This window comes from Varanus komodoensis, unplaced genomic scaffold (genome assembly GCF_004798865.1).
Source record: "Varanus komodoensis strain SLA01 unplaced genomic scaffold, ASM479886v1 scaffold78, whole genome shotgun sequence".
Classification (NCBI taxonomy): domain Eukaryota; kingdom Metazoa; phylum Chordata; class Lepidosauria; order Squamata; family Varanidae; genus Varanus; species Varanus komodoensis.
Window position 1 is genome coordinate 2,514,321 of NW_025336455.1, and position 10,117 is coordinate 2,524,437.

Here is a 10,117-nt window from a genome sequence, read left to right on the forward strand (position 1 = left end):
GGGCTGCCTCCTCCGGCTGCGCGGGGAGGGTGCCTTCAAAGCCGGCTAGCGCCTGCCACCTGGATTGGCTGGAGGGAGAACAGGGGCCACCGGTGCCACCCCCCTCCCTGGCCCTTCTGCATGGGCTTCCCCTCATTTGGGGCAGGGTCCGAGAAACTGGACCCCCGTTGCCTGGCCCTCCAAGTCCTGGGCTCCCAAGAGGCCGATGGCTTTGCCTCCTTGGGTTTTGCACTGGCGGCACGTCCTGATTGGCACCCCGGGACAACGGGCACACTGCAGAGTCGGTTTCACAGTCGTAGCCACAAGCTTCCAATGATCATTTCTTCGAGAAAAGTATTGGCTCACGTTAAAAATACTGTTACAGGTTACCGTTTTTTGTAGCGCCTTTAACTACTTGAGGCAATAGATGCACACGCCAACAGGGGGCGCCACACTCCAGCGATTGCGCCTGGGTTGCCTGCAGCCGCTCTGGCGGCGCTTTCGAAAGCAGGGCGGGGCAGCTGGGTCAGAGCCGCGCAGCCGCGGGAAGGACGCTCGGCCCTGCGATGCTCCCAGCAATGCAGCAAAAGGGGGATTCAGGGAGGGGTTTCGCGCAAGAGGGGAGGCGCCGCAGGAGGGGACGGACGGGACGCCCCAGCTGGCCCCTGGGCACTTGGCTTTTGCCGGGAGCGCTGCCTCGGCCGGCTGCCGCGCTGTTCCAGAGCTGGAGATGGCGCGTCAGCCCGGCACTGCACGTGAGGGGGCAGCCACGGTGCGGGGACCCTGCGCGGCCACGGCCACGGCCACCGCCCTCTTGCAGCGCCGGGATGCGCCTGGGCCACGGCTGTGGCTCCTGCCCACGTCCCCGCGGGCCAGGCCTCCTGCAGCAGGTGGGCCGGGCAGGGCGCTCCGCCCCACCTGGGTGGCCGGGGGCAGAACCCCCAGGCAGCGCAGGAGACCCCGTGGACCTGGACGCCTGCGGCGCTCGTGCGCCCTGACAACCCGCCGGACAACAAGCTGCAGCACGGGGGTTGCTGGGTGGGCAGCCCTCAGTGGGCCTGGGAGACAGTCCTGCGCCCCACGGGTTCCTTGGCCCCCCTTCCCCTTCTGGGGCGTCCCACCGCAGGATCCGGTTCGTCCCCTGCCCACCGTGAGCACGGTTCTGCGCTCGCTGCAGCCTTTTGGTCCAAGATGCGACTGAGGGATGGTTTAGCGGGGAGTCCCGCCTGAGCTGGGGCTGGCCCTGGTGGCCCCTGGCCCCCCGGCCCTCCCAGCCCTCCCATTCTGCGATCCCACCCTTTCCTCAGAAATTTCAACGCCTGGTTTGAAAGTCAGCTTTTGTCATCCCCATTTTGGGGGCCCCCCGCAGCCCCCCGCAGGTGCTCAGACAGCACCCCAGAGGGGCTGTCAGTGGCAGGCAAATGCTTTACAAGCATGTTTACATTTGTATCCTGCCTTATTTCCTTGGATGGAATTCAAGGTGGCTTACATAACTCTTCTCTTGCTCTTCTCAGTCTCATTCTCACAACAACCCTGTGAGGTAGGCTGGGCTGAGAGCGTGTGATTCGCCCAGCCGCCCAGTTGGCTCCATGGGTGAACGCCACTAGACCCCGGATTGCATAGTCCCAGCCCTGCGCTCTGGGCCGTGACTCCACCCGTGCCCCATGTGCAAAAGGTGCCCCCCCCCGAGGCTTTGAAGGAGCCATCGCCTCCTTTTTTTCCGCAGCCTGGAAAGCACCGGATGACGAGAGGCTCAGCCAACCAGCTTGCAGGAGGGCACAGGCCAAGGCCTGCTCCTGCTGCCCCGGCGGGAGCGGCTTGGCTCTTTCCTCTGATCGTGTTTTGATTTATTGATTTTTCGATTTATAGCCTGCCTTTTTCCTACAAAGGGCTCAAGGCAGCTTACATCATTCTCCTCCTCCACCTTATCCCCACAACAACAACCCTGTGAGGTAGGTTGGGCTGAGAGTCTGTGACTGGCCCAAAGCCACCCAGCTGGCTCCATGGCTGAGCGGGGACTTGAACCCGGATCGCCTGAGTCCCAGTCCCAGCTCTTAACCACCACACCGCACCGGCTCTGCGTGGGAAGCAGGACCCTGACGAACATTTCAGCCTGCTTTTTAAGAACAGCCACTTTCCAAGACGGCACAATGCACCAAGGTTCAACTTGTATGCCAGGAAGCGCTTCCTGCCAGTCGGGACCCCGAGGGCATGGAATGGGCCTCCATGGGGGTGGCTGAGGCCCCACCGGTGCGGGTGTCCAAGGACAGGCTGGACGTGCACCTGGTGGGCTTGTCGTGAGCGGAGCCGGCTGGTGCCGGAGGTCAGACTAGATGGCCTAGGAGTCCCCTTCCGACTCGCTCTGTTTCCATGTTTCCTTCACACTCCTCGCCTTCCCTCGGTCCAGGCTGCCAGGGCCACGGAGGGAGGCTCCCTCACCTGCGCGATTTTCTCAGGAATGTTTCCAACGGTGTAGCCGTAGAGGCGGATCCGGTCAGGGAAGATGTTGGAGAGGATCCTGCGGTCGAGCTGGAAGGCGATCTCCCCCACGATGCGCTCCAGCGTGACTTGCCTGGCATCTGCGGGGCCGAGAGGGGCTTCTGGTCAGCACAGGTGGCTGCAGCTCGGCCGGCCTTCCCGGGGGTCTCCCTCCAGAGGGGCGAACTTTGCCCAGGGAGCGCCCACACGCCACACGTCTCGGGGCAGCGCAGGGACGCGAGCTCGCCAAAGGCTGGCTTGTTTTGCTGCATCCTCTCAAGACCCGTCAAAAGCTGTGAGAACAGGAACGTTGTTTACGTAATCCAAAGCCCATGCAAGAAAACGTGTGTGGGGAGAACTCTCAGGCTTCTCTGGAGACCCAGAGCGGGCCCGGCAGCACTGCAGCCCACACAGGCGGTTGGCTGCGGGTTCACCGGGAGCTGTTGCTGCACGGAGGGGCCTCAGGCCACGGGGCACAGACCGCAGGAAGCCGTGGGTCCTGGTGCTCGCGCTCGATAAGCCCCGGGTTGTTAGCACCAAAGACAGGCACACCCATGCTGCTGGTGTTGGGGTGTCCGTGCCATTTCTAGACCGCCCCACTGGGTCTTTGCCTGAGCCCAGCTGCTGAGCGGCCTGTTTCGGTCAGACCCCCCAGGGTTTGAGGGAGACATCGGGGCACTGGAGTGGACGGGACGGGAGAGGGAAGCCGTGTTGGGAAAAGCACATAAGGACCTTTGCGTCTGTATTGTGAGCCCCACCGAGTCCGGATATGGGCTACTGGGGCAGCATTCAAACTGAAACAACGACAACATTGTTGTTGCTGATGTTGCTGTTGTTACGGGGCATGGGAAGGTTGGCTGAAGAGCTGCAGCTTCTGCCCTCATTTGATGGCCCGGTTCAGCACGCTTGGCCTTGGTGTGCGGAGGGAAGAGGCGGCTGGCCCCCGCGGGCGCCTGCCCCCGGGACCCCTCGGTCCGCGGAGGCCTGCTCTGGGGCTCCAGGGAGGGGCCCCCGGCCCCGGAGCGGAGGCGCTGGCTGAGCGGCCTCGCTCGCTTCCCCGCCTGCCCCATGGCCGAAGAGGGAACCGGCTGGGGCTGCCGCTTCGCCGGGCTGCCGCTCTCCAGCTAAAAGTGCCCGCGTGAGGGGGGCCGCGGCCCAACACTGCCCCCCCGCTCCGTTGCACCAGCTCTGCTCCGAATTACAGCCAAGTGCTCACTATGGAAAACACGACCCCCCCCCACGGGGGAAGCGTTTCCTTTTGCTTACGAGTGAAGGGACCCCCTTGCAGGGGGGGGGGGGGGGCCTTGCACTCCGCAGAGGCCCGCTGGCACCCCCACCCCCGGCACTGGCACCTCAAGTGCACACGAGACAGGCCAGTGCTGCGTGGGGGGGACGACCCCTCAGGCAAGCTGGCCACCAGCCGGAGGCCCCTCCCTCTCACCCCCCGCCCCAACAGCTGCGAGCCCCACTGCGCCCCCCCACTCTCCCGCAGCAGCTGGAGGAGCCTCCGCGGCACCCTCCCTGGCCCCCGGCTTACCTCTAGGTGGCCTGGTGCTGCTCAGAGACGTGGCTTGCCGGTCGGCCCCTCGGCGCTCCTTCGACTTGGCGGCTTGGGCAGGATCTGGGGCTGGGACTGGGACTGGGGCTGGGGCTGGGGCTGGGACTGGGGCTGGCGCTTGGCCTTGGCCTTGGCCTTGGGGTTGGGGTTGGGGTTGGGGTTGGGATTGGGGTTGGGATTGGAGTTGGGCCGGGGCCGGGGCCGGGCCCAGGGGCAGGGGCAGGGGCGGGATCTGGAGAAGGAACTGGGAGGGCAGCAGGCCGGCGTATGTGGCCCCCAGGCCGGGGACGAGAGTGGAAGTGACCACGAAGGGCGACGGGAAGTTGAAATAGGGCTGGGTCCGCCCGGGCGTCAGGCCGCGCCGCACCGCCCAGAGGGTGGGAGAGATGGTGCCCGGCGGGGGCAGCTGCAGCGGCGGTGGGATCGGCCTCGCGGGGCGGGCCGGCAGCGGCACCAGGTCGACCTGGCCGCTGCTGAGTGACGTGGAGGCGGAGGGCAGGAAGCTGCCGCTGGTGAGGAGCTGCTGCTGGAGCTGGGCGGAGAGGTCGCTGAAGCCCGTGCTGGGGCTGAGGGCCCCGGGCACTATCTCCCACGACATGGGCACTTGCAGCGAGTCCCACCAGAGCTGCAGGCCGGACGCGGAGCCGATGGAGCTGGGCACGGCGTGCGGGTGCCACGGGATGGGGCACTCAAAGCAGTACCCGCGCGGCAGGATGGTGCTGAAGCTGCTTGGGCACGGGTCCCAGGAGGCGGAGCCGTCGTCCTCTGCGGGGAGAGAGAGGGGCGAGTGGGCACTGGGCAGGGGTGCCGTGGAGCCGCCTTCGCCCAAAGCCCCCCTGCGCTCTGCCCTGCCACGCGTTTCCCGCTCCCGCCGGGCGCTGCCCCTGTGGGCGGGTGCCAGCGGCCTCAGGGGCCCGGCACGCACTGCGGCAGCCCAGCCACACACCCGCCTTGGCGCACGGGGGATTTTCGCTCCCCTGGCATGGGCCCACCCGCCCCGCGTGCCGGGTGCCCCGAGCTGCCTGCGCCTCCCGCGACCACCACGTGCTGGAGCTCGACTCCCCGGCAACGGGCGCGCGCCCCTTGTGCAGCAGCACGGCACGGTGCCCGTCCCCCGACGTGCAGCTCGACGCTTCCTTTTACAGAACTCCCGAGCGGCAAGACAGTCAAGCCACGAGGGACCACCAGAGCGTGGAAGCTGGAAACTGATTTTGAACAAGTGTGAAGATAAATGATGATGGTGATTATCTTAATTAATGTTGCCACGCATCAGACGCACACGGCTCAGCGCTCCTGGGGAGGGTTTGGGTGCCGGGCGTTGCCGCCGGAGGGGCCTCATTCCCGTGAAATGCTCTAGCAAGCGCCCCCTGTATAAGTCGGGCGACTCGAGCCTCGCCCCCGCCGGTCCGTTGCCCGTGTGGCAAGAGCTGCCCGTCTCACGTCCTGAGCTTGGGGAGGCTCGACCGCTTCACGGCCTGGGATGGGCCCTCTGCACCGCAGCCCTTCGGCCACCACGGCAGCTTCCCCGGTGCAGAGTGGCGAAAGCACGGCCCCACGCTTTTCTGCGAGGCCTTCTTCAGTGGCTTTGGACAGCTCCCGAGGTTAACGGCGGTAAAGAAAATGCCACTGTTCTGGCCAAGCAGGACGGATCCAAATCCTCACCCTGCATCCAGCTATGGGTTTGTCCTGTATCACAGCCGGCTGAACGGGGCCGGTGCCCCATGTCTGGAGGGGACGCAGCAGGAAGTGCCAGCGCCTTGGCCAGGCGCACAGGCGAAGCCGGAAGGCGGATGGGTCCCTCTGGGGCACAGCAAGGCCTCGGAGCGGCCCTGGCATGGGTGCAGCTTCGGGAGCGAGCCCCTCTCCCGAGGCCCCCGGCATTCCGGACAGACCCCCGCTTTTGCGGTCCGGGCAGCCACGTCAGGCTGCCCTGTTGCCTGCAGCGGGCAGGGATGCCTCCCGCCTGGCCAGAGACTGCCCCGGCCAGGGGCCCGCCGTTCAGCACGCCGTCTGTGCCGCGCCCGCTTGCTGTGGGAAGGGGTCCCGCTTTCGCTGCGGAGCCTTGCCGTCTGGGGCTCCGGGGTCGGGACTGGTGTATCCATGCTGCCCGGCAGCTGGAGCGCTCCAGGAGCTGTCCGTGGTACTGAGCCCCCCCCCCCCCCGCCGCCTTTAAGTTCAGGCCAAAACCTGGATAGCTGCCCCACAGACTCCGAAGCCGCCACTGCCCGTGTGCTGTCTGGACCACCAGAGTTGGAGCACAGGTAGACCCCCCCCCCCCACTATCACATAAGGAAAACCATGTGGTCAGGCAGACAAGCCACAGCTACTTCCAACAAGGATGCAGAAAGACAGCCCCCCCGCCCCCACACACACACCATGTGAAAAGCACCTTCTCTCAAGCCATTTGAAGCTAGCCAAGAACTCGCCCCTGGCCTGAGGCGGCAGCCCCTGGCCACCATCTTGGGCGCACGCACGGCACATCTAGGTCGCAATCAGGGAAATGCACACGTGGCAGCGAATCAAAGGCGCGCGGCAGTGCTGAGCCCTCCTGGCCTTCCTCTGGAGCAGAGCGGAGCAGCGGCACGCTTGGGAGGCCGAGGCGCTGGCGGCACGATTTCAGCTCCAGCTTCATGCGCCAGATCCCGCTCAGGGCTGGCGTGGTTGGGGGGGCCTCTGGCCGTAGGCCCCGGGGGCTGCAGCAGCCACACGTGAGCGCATGTGGAGGCTGCCAGGGGCGACACGAGGCGTGACGTGGTGCCGCGCAGCATGTGCTGAGTGTGCCGAAGCCCTGCACGGCATTCCAGGAAAGACGCCATGGAAGTCTTGCCGGGAAACAGGCCGGCGACTCTGCTGCGCCCGCAGAGGATTTCTGGCCCGGCACAAGGGCCAGGCTGCCAAGATGCCGGTTTTCCTGCAGCCGGGAATCGGCCCCTGCTTGGGCCATGAGGCCCGAGCTGCAGGAGCGTGGCGTTGCCCGCCGGCCAGGGACGCCAGAGAAGGCCAGGCGGGGGGGGGCGGGGGCACCGCAACCCGTTCCTGGCACAGGGACTGGCTGCAGAGGCAGACACACGAGACACTTTGCCAGGCACTTCCAGATCGTTTATTGCGCTTGCAGTGGGGGGCACGGGGGGGGCGGTCACCAGATGAACAGGGGCTTCCCGTCGTCCTGCGCCAGCTCGCGGAGGCAGCTGAGCAGCAGCAGGCAGTCCTGGAGCATGTCTGGAGGCGCACTGCTCCTGACCACCTCCTGCAGGTACTGGAGGTCGTTGTAGGAGGCGGCTTCCGGGCCGGTGGCCTCCGGCCGCTCCCGCAGGATGCCGAAGGTGTTCACGATGTGCTCCGTCAGCCTCGGGTGGACGCTGGCGTTGTAGCCCAGCGGCCTCAGGCGCTCCATGACACAGTTGTAGCGCTCCAGGATGGCTGCGGAGAGCTCCGGCGTCAGCGGCAGGAAAGGGTCTTTTCCGCTCTGGGGAGAGAGGAGGGTCCTCAGGGCGGGGTGCGTGTGGCCTCCCAGGAGAGGCCGAGAGACCCGTCCCAAAGGGAAGCGACCCGTCCGGCCTGGGAAGCGGCTGCTGAGCTGCAGCCAGAGCCCCCCGGCCCCGCCGGCCACGATGGGCAGGCGCTCTCCGGGTCTGGGCAGGGCAGGCGTCTTTCCCATCTCACGCCCCGAGCTCCAACAACTGGGAATGCCAAAGGCTGCACCTCCGCTCTGGGAGCCGCCTGCTGCCCATGCTCTGCATTAGCTCCAAACCCCAAACGTCGTCGTAATGTAGGGCTTGCTATAAAAACAATACTCTATAATGCTTTTGCATATTCTTTGCCTGTTCCTTTCTACTCGGCCAAAACCCTCCTCTTTCTAGTGTGGAAGAGAATTAGCTTCAAGGTGATCGAGAAGCAAAGTGCATAAAAGCTCGAAGAACTCTATAGATCGGGGAAGGGAGCTGCTCCTGGGAGCAGGAGAAAGGAGAAAACGGCTCCCGGCGCTTGCTTAGGTCTCGCTGCGTGGCTTCACACAGAGGGGTTCAACGGGGTTCCCGGTCGGTGTGGGGGTGACCCAAGAGCCAGAGCGGTGGCGTGGAAGGGGCCAGAGGGCCCCCGAGTCCAGCGCCCCGCTCAGTGCAGGATCTTGGTGCCTGAAGGCGCGCCCACTCCCTCGGGGTGGCCCGGCTCTCGGCTGCTGAGAAGGCCAGCTGCACGCCAGGCGTGAGTAAGACGGACAGACGGCGGAGCAGCCAAAGTCGGGCTTCCCTTACGCCAGGGGTCGGCAACCCGCGGCTCCGGAGCCGCACGTGGCGCTTTCGTCCCTCTGCTGCGGCTCCGTCGCTCGAAATATGCGCCACAGCCGCCAACGTGCGACACCCGCCGGCACGCGGTTTATGGAGCTTTTAGACCCCCGGTGGGCCAACCATGGATAAATCCAAGGAAATAAAAGTTTCAGAAGGAGACAGAGCGTTTCATGGTACGTGGGCAGAGTCATTTGCTTTCACTGCTGACGAGGCTGGTTTACCAGTACGCTTAATATGTGCTGAGAAACTGGCAAACAACAAAAAGTCGAATGTTGCAAGACATTTCCAGAATAAACACACAGCCTTTGCTGAAAAATATCTGGATGGAGATGAGAGAAAAAAAGCCATTTCGGAACTAATGCGGAAGGCTGATCTGAGCAAAAGTCATAGTTTAAGTTTGGCTTTTTATTTCATAAGTATGAGGAGGATTCAAATTGAGTATTTTATTTGAAAGTAACCTTCAACCCAGCATCTTTTTTTTCAGAGTTCAAAATGTTTTTGTTGCAGGCAGAAATAAAAATTTGCTTTCTCTGTAGCAGTTCATTGATTTCATAAATGCAACACACTATAGTTTTTTTATACATAGCATAAAGGTAAAAAATGATATATGCAGTGTGATCTTCAGTTTAGATGTCAAAAGGGTTTTGCAGCTCCCGGTGTTTTGTTTTCTGTGGGAAACCTTTTTATTTAAAAGTTATTTTAACTGTTAATCTATTATTATTGTATTTATAGATTTTAATATATAGCCGAGATGGTACCAGTTTTTAAATTATTGATTGTATTTTATGTATGTTGTGAGCTGCCCCGAGGCTTTGTTGCGATGGGGGCGGCATAGAAATTTTTTAAATAAATAAATAAACAGGTCCAAATGGCTCTTTGGGTGTTTAAGGTTGCTGATCCCTGCCTTCTACCAATCTTTGCGGGGGGGGGGGCATACTTGGAATATTGTGGTCCCTTCTGGTCACCCCACGTGGAAAAGGACACTGCTGAGGGGGAAGCAGCACAGGGAGGGGCACCAGGGCTGATCCGGGGCTGGAGCAGCCGCCCTCGCCCTCGGTGGCGTGGCCACCACAGCGGGGACCGTTCAGATTAGAAGCACGGGGAGGGAGCTCCAGATAATGCCCAGTGTGGGGAAAGCAGAGGGTGGTGCTGTTTCTCCCTCGCCCGTAGCACTGGGCCCCGAAAGGGCCGTCCCTCGCAGCTGACCGGGGGCGGGGGCGCGCAGTGTTTCCGCTTTGCCTGCAGCGCGGGATTCGCTGCCACCGGCAGCGGTGCCGACCGCCCAGCTGGACGGCTTCAAGCAGGGGCTGGACCGATTCCTGCGGGAGGGTCCGCTGGGGCCGCACGCAGCCCCCTTCCCCAGAGGCGGCCTGCCCCACCCTCAGCTGGGGCACCCCCTGGCAGCCGGGGCCTTCTCCCTCCCAGGCGCTTGCACCAGGCCGGGGCGGCCAGCCGGGCTCCCTCACCTGGGTGACTTTCTCGGGGATGTTGCGAACGGTGAACCCGTAGAGGCGGATCCGGTCGGGGAAGATGCTGGAGAGGATCCTGCGGTCGAGCTGGAAGGCGATTTCCCCCACGATGCGCTCCTGCTTGCTGGTGTCTGCAAGGGCATTCCAGCCGGTGAGGCAGCCGCCAGCCGGCGCCCTCCCCCGAGGCCCCCTCCGTGCCCCACGCTCGAGCGGCCTGCTTGCCCCACGACGCGCCCCCGCTGCCCCCGGGCCGCGGAGAAGCGCCGCCGCCTGCCTGGGGCCGCCCTGCCTGGTCCTCCCGTGCCGCGCTCCCGCGGCACCGGCCCTCGGAGCCGCCCTGCAAGCGC

General features: G+C 64.0%; 1 protein-coding gene across 1 annotated transcript in view; it reads left to right on the forward strand.

Moving 5' to 3' along the window:
- Positions 1 to 7,332: 7,332 nt before the first annotated feature.
- PARP10 (poly(ADP-ribose) polymerase family member 10) overlaps positions 7,333 to 10,117 on the forward strand; it is a 23,593-nt gene continuing 20,808 nt past the window's right edge. Inside the window, exon 1 of the mRNA XM_044453305.1 lies at positions 7,333 to 7,338. The gene's annotated coding sequence lies outside the window, so the exon portion shown is untranslated. The remainder of the gene's footprint in view (positions 7,339 to 10,117) is intronic.